Source organism: Aphelocoma coerulescens, chromosome 1A (assembly GCF_041296385.1).
Source record: "Aphelocoma coerulescens isolate FSJ_1873_10779 chromosome 1A, UR_Acoe_1.0, whole genome shotgun sequence".
In the NCBI taxonomy this organism is placed as follows: Eukaryota; Metazoa; Chordata; class Aves; order Passeriformes; family Corvidae; genus Aphelocoma; species Aphelocoma coerulescens.
In genome coordinates, this window is record NC_091014.1 from 60,593,662 (window position 1) to 60,602,033 (window position 8,372).

The window sequence follows — 8,372 nt, forward strand, 5'->3', positions numbered from 1 at the left end:
CCTGATACCCTTAACAATCAGTTTCTACTGGGTTTTTTTTACAAATGGCACACTGATTCCCTCACAGTCGCTGTCCTGGCCGTCATCCCCTTCCCCTTTGGTCCTGGGGCTCCCTGCACTTTTTCCCATCAGGGGCTGTAAAAACGGTGCCATTATCCTTGCCTGTACCTCTACCTTTTCTTCATCCTTTCTTTCCTATCTTTTCTATACCTGAGATGCCTTTCTAACCAATTCCTGGGAGGGCCCACCTCTTGGCCACCTCTCCAGCACCTGGTCCTGCTGCCTGTGGGCTCTTACTCTCCCACAGCTGCCAAATTCTCTGCAAAATCACTCACCTCCCCAGTGACTCAAACAAAATCCCTTCTTGTATCAGGCCAGGCTTTGGTGGCACATTGTCTCTTACATATACCAAAGCCGCTTACCAAACCTTATACTTGTCAGAAACTGAAATGTTACAGTCTATGACTTAAACATCTTCATGAAGAACTTTTGCCTATTATAGCAAAACTCTATGACAAAGGCTGCAGAGAAGACCACCACACCCTGAACGAGGCCCTGACTGAGGCCTCACACTGATGACTTTTAGAACACTTTCTTCTTCCCAGCCCCTGCCTCTTTCCCACTAACAACGCAGGGAGAGAAAGCTTGCAGTTTTTAATCTGTTTGTCACTTCTAATTTCTTCTGTTCCTTCAGAGAAAGAAGGGTCTTTCTTCCACTGTACTGTGGGGTCCCCCCTCCATGGGAGACAGTTCTCTGTGAACTTCTCCAACTTGGTTCTTTTCTCACAAGCAGCAGCCCCGCCCAATCTGCTGAAATGGGAGTCCTCACGGGCAAAACAGGCAAAACACCTCCTCATCTCTGGCTAGGAAAAACTGCTGCCCGTGAGTCACTCATTTACATGAGTGAAGGTTTTCATAGCTCCTCTTAGCGTCCACTTGCTCTGTCGTGCAAGTGAACCCCTGCGTCTCTCGTGGACCCAAGGATCTGCGGGGGGACAGCTGACTTACCCATAGTCTTTTACTACAGCCCGCCGAAGAAAATTTCGGCTCCGGCGCTTGCAGCACTTCCTCTCCCTCTTTCTTTACTGACTTCAGTGCCACCATGTCGGTTCTCCTCACGTGTCTCCACCTTTCCTTTTCTCTGACTTAGAAGAAAAAATTGCTGCTCGTAAGTAGCATTGTCACCAAGTTCCACCAGTTCAAAGACTTCTGTAGGAGTTTGCAGCGCTGAGAATTTGATCTTGTCTGGATTCCGTGTCGGGGAATTGCTCGCCATGCTTGCACCACACGGGCCCCGCCGCCACCATGCAGGCGGTGCCAGCTGCCGCAGCCCTGGCACCATTCAGCACCTCTCTTTATGCAGAGTGCTGCAAAGAACAAGCCCCTGCCACTGCCTCTGCCCTTCTGCTCGCAGTACAGCTGGCTAAAAGCCGCTAAGCCATGCCCAGACGGTGGCGGCTGCATGGCCGCGCTGCCCACAGGGCCTCTTGCTGCGCCGGGATAGCCCCGGCCGCAGCACCTCCCCACCCCTCAGGAGAACTAAGCGCAGGGTTTTTTCCTGCCTTATAAGTCATCACAGAGGCACTACCAACTTCTCTAATTGGGCCAGCAGCATGTCTATCTTCAGAGCTGTTAGAGATTGGCCCTGCTGGACATAGCAGAGGCTTCGAGCAGCTTCTCTCAGGAGCCGCCCCGTGGCTTCCCCCGCCCCCACTAATAAAACCAGGCTGCGTTAAACCAACACACCCCAGCAGGTGTGCGAGGTGATGTTCAGCGCCGAGGCTTGGCTGCAGACCGTGCTGGGGCCAGGCTTTTGTCAGGCAGGAGGATTTCGAGGCTCCCAGCAACTACGTGGCAGCTCGGGGGCCGGGCTGGCGTGCTGCGGCTGTTCGCCGGTGGCCGGTGGCGACTGTGGGAGTGATGGGCGGTTGAGCAGCACAGCGGCCCCTGTGGAGTGGCCGCTCTGTTTTCGTGGGCAGTGCCACAAAGACAGGTAGGGAGGATCTCATCAGGTGAGAGGCAAAGCCGGGCCTTTTTCTCACTCCACACGCACGCAGCAGAGAGGCACAAGCAGCACTTGGATCCAGTCTCTTCCGTGCTCTATGCACAGCACCACACCAGGGCTACAGAGCCAGTCAGAAGCAGGCTTGGGTACGCTCAACTGTCTTCACAAGTCAAACTGCAGAATTCTGGCGCAGTCAGAGCTCAGTTAATCCAAATGACTGTCTGCTCTCCCAAACACTGAGTTTTCATTTAAGGTGACATAAATGAAGACTAAAAAACAGTAGCTAGGGCAACCGCAGACAAGTACTGCTGTAACTCTGCAGCCTCTGAGGGCAGAAGCAATCCTAATGTTGTCAGAGCTTCTGGAAAATAGACCAAACAAAATAAGGTACTTCATCCTCATTTTGTGGTGATTTTAACCAGGATAGATGAAGGGCTGAAAAGCCTTTCTCTTCAAACTTGGGTACTCCCAGGTGAATGCTGGTTGCATTCTGACAATGACATATTTAGAAATACGGAAAAAGAACAAGGGATTGTGGACAGAAAGATGCTTTTTGTCCCCTCTTTAAAAAGACACAAAAATGACTGGTTTTGCAAACAAACATTTTTCCACTCAAGATTTTCCCATCATTAAACAGAGGTACATCACACTTGAGACACCTGTTAAACAAAATAGTTCAGAAATACCATTGCTTCCTGCTGGTGGTGAGAAAAATGGTGCAAAACAAAGTATTCTGTCCTTTACTTCCTCCATTAGAAACTCTCAAACAAATTCCTCTTCTTCCATTTTTTTAGAGTTACTTTTAATACCCTCTCCCTTACATTTTAAAATTCCCAATAACTTATTTGGGGGCAACTACACTTTCATTATACCAATCAGTATTGCAGGACAGTAACATTACACGATCTTTTTTCATGGTTTGTGTTGAATACAGTACAGAGAGATCAAATTATGGCCAGCCACATGCCTTTGGTAAAATTAAAAATCTGATGTGATCACATTTTCTTCAAACTCAGCCACATGTTGAACCCATGTCATGTTTTGAGGTTCAATTCTATACAAACTTCTTTTTCAAAGCAAAGTTAAACAGCTGTCACCCCACACAAATGGCAATTTCTGAGCTGCTCCAGAAAAGAGATGAAAGGTTTGAACTTCAGAGAAGCTCTTCACATACCTTGATCTCCATTAGATTTGTGTTTCAAACGGGGTAGAAAGTCTAGTAAATATTCACAAACCTACAAGTCAAAACAGTGAGAACAGTGATAAATATTCTCAGTTTTTAAAAAACTTCCTGTCGTAACACATGGGGCTCATTTAAGCAACTGACGGTCTTCTCCTTTGAGGCGTTTTTTCCGGGGCTGTACAAAGTCATCCATCATCGGAGTCATCAGTAAGTTCTGGATTCTCTTTTTCACTCTGGCTGCTTGGCTGTACAGGGAACTTTCTCTCAGGATAAAGGTTCCTTAGAAGATCTTCAAAGTAGGCTTTGAGTTTCATGAGCCAGCATCAGCCACTTCTGAGTCAGGCTGTTGGGTGAATTAACATCATCAGTGCATCATGAAATAGCTTTGTACTCAGGTCACACGAGGACTTTTAGGTACAAACAACAAAAAAACATCAATCAGCAGCAAGAATGGCTACAGAACACAGGGTCCCAAAGAGCACAAGTCTGCAAAACACAGAGTGAGGGCAGATCTTTCTGCCAACACCCCCCAATGATTTTTTTCTCTGACAGGTGACCACAGAAGCCACTCACAAAAGCCACACTGCCTGGGTTCTGAAACCTATGTAAAGAGATTCTAAAAACTCTTAAATCCTGACTGGGGTGGGGGCAGGGGGACAGAAGTTGTGTTATGCTGTGAAACACATAGATATGCCCTCAGGGTGTTAGAAACTTCTCTAGCTTACAGATCTTTTTAGTAGCAGTGAAAATATTACTCAGTAGACAATGACTGTAACGTGGAAGACTGGGTAATCCTGAAGTCATCCACAGCCACCAGAGCTTTTAGTTTCCTGAAGCAAAGATCACCATGGTGGGAGCAACTCCTAGCTATCAAGGGTGACTGGATGAGAACCCCATGAAGGCCACTTGGAGAAGCCTTTATTCCACTGTAATTCTGTCTCATTTTGTGGTCCACTCAGAACCTGCATCCCTATTTCACCACGTGTTCCCCTATGTGCAGTGGGGGATAATAATCACTCAACGTGCAACTTGAAATCATAAGGGTGAGTACAGAGCTCCCAGAATGAAAATCCCACTGAATTTAAGATCTGAGGCAAGGAAGAAGAAACCAATTTTTAAATCATAATGCTCACCATTAACCTGCATGATAAAGAACTGTCCTTTTCTTTACCTGCTGTCCTGCCATTCAGCTATGTTTGTTACCATCCTCCTCCCCTCTACGGAAAGATCTCCACTGCAGAGTCCTCTCAGACCACAGCAGTGTTAAATCTGATCGATGTTTTCACTGCAGTCTCATAATCAAAACAAGTTTAATACAATAAATTTTTGTGTTGGAAGTTCTACCCCCATTACAGTTTTCCTGAAAGCAACTAAGCCAACAAAGCCTGATAAAGCATCTATTTTTCTAACCTCATTAAATTCAGCACAGTTTTGGAAAATCCGTCTGAAATCAGCCACAAAACCTTCTGGCATTGTGTAGAATGAATTGGTCACTTCAAGTCTTTTCTTGATGGTAGACAAGTCCATAGGCTTTTTGATTATTTTGTAGTAATCAGGGACTTAAGTGGAGAAAAAAAATGTCCCAAATGCAATCATGTTCATAATTTATTGTTTTATAAGCCTTTAGATTTGAGGGAGTAGGCAAGGTTTAGTCTCATCTTCAAAGTATAGCTCAAACATATAAGAATTGTAGTTTTTAACATGCAGACAGCTTCTGGAATAACAGTTATCTATGACAATTTGGTGACTAAAATATACTCCTTCCAATGCCTATTTCAAAATCATAGAGAAACATATAAACCCTCCACCTCCACTGACTACATGTACTAGAGCCAGTGGCTTGGTGTGGACACTGTTTTCAGGTGTAGTCAAATAAGCTATCTACGAAGTTTCATTCTCAAGACCACCATATGAAATAAGTCCTTTGAAATGGTGGCAAATTTCAGAGATATCAACGGTTTTGATACTCAAACTATGGCTGTAGGGTTAAGATTTTTCTTCTTTAGAAAGAATAAGAAAGTAAATAAGAAGAAAACCAGTGATAGTATTTTATTTTCTAATTTAAATTTTAATTTATATTTTTTTCCTACTTTCTCCTAAATAGATTCACATTCTTCATACCTGAATTTAGTAACGCATGACCATGATATGATTAATCAATGAATCTCTTGTGCCATTTCTTATTATTAAACCCTGTGGAATGTTCTTCAGAATTCTCATTCAAATGGAATAAAGGCTGCATAGGAACAATACTACTTTTGGATGTACTCTTTCCCCATTTAATTGTCCTTTCCCACTGATTTGTTTGAAGAACATGTTTCATCTGATCATGGTGGTAGCTCTGTGTGTCCTTGGACTTCTAATGCACCCAGGTACTGCATACCATTTTGAACTAACAAATTTCAAGCTAACACTAAGAAATTCTATATTGTATCAGTACTATGGAGTACCCCAGTCCTCAAAATCAGGTAATGTTTAAAACCCCCAAAACCATCCAAATTCACCTTCTCAGTGATACAACTCAGGATATGAAGTTAGCAGTGTTAGAAGTTACTTTCTGTAACTATTTCTGAAGTATTAAGTAAAATCAGCTATTGGGGAATTTTACTTGTAAATCCCCTGCCAACCCAGTGCTTCAACTTTTAACTTCCCCCCTTCACAGAGTTTTAATAAAACTAAACATGTTTAATGTATTCAATATCTGTGGACTTTGATGTCTGATAATGGAGTTTGGAATGCCATTAGAAACATGGCAAATATGCTGCTAACATAAAATGGGAAGAAGTGAGGTACATACTATGGGAGGAACTGGATCTTGAAAGGCAGGACTCAATTCATGGCAGTAGAGGTACAGCAGCAGTCTTTCACACTTCTGTGTCAAGACAAATAGATACCCAAGTAATTCAGGAATCCTACACAGTTTATTCTAAAATCACAAACTACATAAAATATGGAACAGATGTTTAGTATTCCCCCTTTTTCTTTGTGTATACAAATATATTAAACTGGATCTTGAGCCTTGAGAGAGATTCTAAAAATACTTTTGTGTGATTTTATGCTTGCTGATTCCTTATCAGAATCTTTCCAAGACTTACAACTTACATTTAATGCAAAATATCAATAGAGCACATGTAAATAATAGTGTGACAGAGTCTGTCCTCCACACACACACACACACACTGCTCTTGATGGGCAATGTGATTTATCCTAACATAAGAATGCCAGGTGGGAATTGCAGGAGGAACTGTCTGGATGCTTGCATAATTAATGCATTCCAGAAATGGGGGAATGGTGATGATTATGATTGATCTTGGTACATATGGGCCTGCAAAAGGGTACAAAATGCTCCTGGAGACTGGGCCAACTGGGCAAACTGATCTCCAGAGCTTGCAGGGCAGCTTCCAGGTGGATCCCACCCCAGCAGGGACACCTGCAAGGGTACATCCAGCCCGAAGATGGGAACACTCCGTTTTGGACAGGGGAGTAACAGGGCTAAGATCCAGCCACATGTGGAGATAAAATCCTCAAGTAGCTCCGTGGGTGCTTTGCTGCTTTGCAATTGTGCTTTCTGCAAACCTGCACGTTTCCAGCTGTACCTGCTTATGTTACAGCCCTTTAGACCTGCTGGTATTATACACTGCATTGGCAATATTTAGCTACTGTATTAGCAATAAATCTCATCATAATCACCCACATTATCAGTGTTGTACATCGTGAACCTGAGAGTCTTCTCCCTAGTACTCTGCCATAAATGGCTCTACATGTAGGTTAAGAGCCCACATAAAATACTGATTTCAGCATATTTATACAAGTTGCCAACTGAAACCAAGTAAAACACTGATGAAAGTTTCTAACACAGCTCAAAATTGCTTCGGTTGAAAAGTTTTAAATAGCAATTTTATCCTTACCCTACGGTCTATGGGTGCCAAACCCACGGTGTCTTCCTAATTTTCTTTTTTCAGAGCCGTGAGCAGGTTTATCACAGTCATACTCAACTTCTGGCCTGGACAAATCCCCACAGAACATACAAATCCACTCTCCACTAAAGAAGACAAACAGACTTTGTGTGAGGGAGCACACCTTTGACAGAAGGCTTTCCACATATTTCTGGGTAAGTCCCTCATCTGTGGGGTGGGTTTTCTCTGCATCTCTGTTGTTTTGTTGGTGGTGATTTTTAAAACACTACAAAAGGCTGAGACAGCTGGCCAAAATGCTTTACTACAGCTTTGTTTCCTTTTAGTGGCACTGGTGTCATTAATGGTGTCCTAACAGAAAGATAGACAGATGATTTCTACCTTGTCAGTACTGAAATTTTTCACTTGAGCTCACAGGATTTAAGGAAAGCACTTTTAAGAGCCCTGTACAACCATAACTACAGAGAGACTGAAGGAATCATATGGGCTGAACAGAAGGAAAAGTGTTAGTATTATATGGTGAGAACTACATATTCTCTACAAGCTGGATCGGTTACAGCACACTACCAATCTACAGAGATTACCACAGACAAGAGTTTTTGTAAAACTGGAAATATTTCACTCCCTAAAACTTTCAGATGTTCATGATTTTACCAGTTTATATAAGACAACCCTGGAGATTTAAAGGTCAGCATAAGACTATGACATAATTAGTTCTGAAAGCTATGTCCACTGATTATCAAACACAATTTATGAACCTCTCAGTTTTAAAAAACTATGAAGAGTCTATGTTTTTAATATAGTTCTCCACAGAAAAAGAAACTTGCATGCTTGCAGATAACCACCAGAGGGCTGAATCGTCACACAGAAGACAGAATCCAGCAATAACCGTTATGAGATCCAACTGCATGTATTTACTCAGAGGTACATTCTAATAACAGCGTCTCCATAAATGGGAAATGGTTTCTGCAGCACCCTTTATTTCATTTCAATAGTAAGGCAGAAGACTTTACAATTTTTTTTTTTAATTTACTGTTTCCTATTCAGAGTGATCCAAAGATTTTCACCACCTGCCAGTTTCAGCATACACTGGTGAATGATGGGCATTTTGTTCCAGGAAGAAGTTTTACTTTCTACTCTCTTAATTTCACAGGGTGGTTTATGACAATGTCACCTCCGTCTCTGGACTACCATTATAGAAATGATGTGGCAGACATGCAAAAATTGATACAGGCCATGCCTTAAAGATCATGTGATACAAGAAAACAAG

General features: G+C 42.8%; 1 long non-coding RNA gene across 1 annotated transcript; it reads right to left on the reverse strand.

The window, feature by feature from the left end:
• Positions 1–2,698: 2,698 nt before the first annotated feature.
• LOC138104732 (uncharacterized) lies at positions 2,699–7,223 on the reverse strand. The gene is made up of 3 exons (XR_011148240.1): positions 7,097–7,223; positions 5,986–6,060; positions 2,699–3,531 (listed from the first exon to the last, which is right to left on the reverse strand). It is a non-coding gene; the product is annotated as an uncharacterized lncRNA (long non-coding RNA).
• Positions 7,224–8,372: the final 1,149 nt, after the last annotated feature.